This window comes from Nematolebias whitei, chromosome 16 (assembly GCF_014905685.2).
Source record: "Nematolebias whitei isolate Nwh7 chromosome 16, NemWhi1, whole genome shotgun sequence".
NCBI classification, from domain to species: domain Eukaryota; kingdom Metazoa; phylum Chordata; class Actinopteri; order Cyprinodontiformes; family Rivulidae; genus Nematolebias; species Nematolebias whitei.
In genome coordinates this window covers 43,037,767-43,039,749 of record NC_056513.1, presented here as the reverse complement: position 1 = coordinate 43,039,749, position 1,983 = coordinate 43,037,767, and positions in this window count along the sequence as shown.

Sequence of the window (1,983 nt, the reverse complement as noted above, 5' to 3'; positions counted from 1 at the left end):
AAAAATATAGTTATTGATCTCATTTGTCCTGATTTTTGAAGATTGGACAGAGAAAAAGTCATAGCAGTCAACCATTAAACCGAAGCAAAAACTAAAACATTAAACACGGGCGTGTCTGAAAATGCTCAATTATTTTTATTAACCTTTACTTAACTAGGCAAATCTTATTGAGATCACAGATGTCTTTTGCTAGGGCGGCCTGGGCCTGAAGGCAGCCTAACATGTCACCTCATGCAAAAAATATGAACAGCTTTTATGACTCGAGAAAATCTGGTCCGTTCAGAATAAAGAGTTTCAAAAATGAAAAATTTTCAAACCAAATTTGTTTAATATGAGCCCCTGCTGTGCAGCGACTACCGTACTGTTTGATCAAATCTGAGTTAAAAGGTGACAAATCTCTCAAATCTGACAAACAGTCATTTCAGATGAATGTTTACTGAAGCTTTGCTTCGTTAAACCAAAAATGTATTGAACCTTTGGTCTATTAAGTAGATTTTTTGCCAAAGATTAAACAAAAAAAACAAAAAAAACAAACATGAAACATTTTTTATACATGCTAAAGTTTACCTGACTGTTAAGAGTTAAATTCACCCGCCCCCAACTCTTTTATAAAGAAGTAAAAAAGCAGCGGCAGTCCCACCCTCTCATAGCTCCCTTAACATGACGGACAGAATAATTTTTATATTCACAGTTTTTCTGACAGCAGGCGTTCAAACAGCAGCAGAACTTTTCAGACAGAAAAAACAGATACAGAGACATGAAGAAACTTGTAGCTGATGTAAAGACACTGAAACAAGTGAAACATGTCCTCTGGACAGAGACTGCAGGTAGAATGTCTCTTCTGCGCATGATCTTTAGGTGGAGCATGTCTTTTAGGCATGGTTTTCAGATGGAATGTGTCTTCACCTTCCTTAGATAGAGAACTTTACTAATTGGCTTTTATGTGAATGTTTCTGTAAAGTGCCCTGATACAACTTTGTTGTGATTTGGCACTATATAAATAAACTGAATTGAATTGAATTGAATTGAATTCTAGGCACGGTCTTTGGGTGGAATGTGCCTTTTAAGCATGATCTTCAGGTGGAATGTATCTTTTTGGCAAGGTCTTCAGGTGGAATGTGTCTTTTAGATAGACAGACAGACAGACAGACAGACAGACAGACAGACAGACAGACAGACAGATAGACAGATAGACAGATAGATAGATAGATAGATAGATAGATAGATAGATAGATAGATAGATAGATACTTCATTGATCCTGAAGGAAACTATGTGGAAGTCTGTAGCTCCCATTCATACAAACAATAAGATAAAAGACCCACCAGATAAAAAATGGAGTATTAAAAAAATCGATCAATAAATAAAAACAACACTAAAAGAGGAGATCAACAACAACTATGTTAGGGGACATAACTAGCTAGCTTCTCTTGTTCCTGCCAGGAGTGGCCGAGTTATACAGCCTAATGGCACAAGGGACTAGCAAGTTCTTTAGTCTCTCAGTAGAGCACATCATTGTGTTCATAATGTGTTCATAGTGTGCATATGGGTGCAGTGAGATGCATTAAACCATTTTATAATCACATTTCAGCCCTCTAAATCATAATCAAATTACATAAAAAAGGCTTAATATTTCCACTCTTAGTACAAAAGGACGTGGGTGGAGGTTGGTAATGAAACAATATACAAAGCCTAGAATACAGTTTTCCATACAAAAACTGTTATTTTCAAAGGTCAGCTGCTCAAAACGTGACTGCAGCTCATCAGTCACAAATTCTCAGAATTATATATTTTCCTGTAACCTTGAGTCAAGTCCGAGTTGCCAACCTGTCTATATTGGTCACTGTCCACTGATACTTTACCCTTTATTTATCCAGGCAGTCTCATTGAGCCACGATAACTCATTTTCAAAGGAGACCTGTTTATGGAGCAGATGGTGGTTAAGGGCCTTGCTCAGGGACCCAGAGTGGGGTGAATGAGGGTGG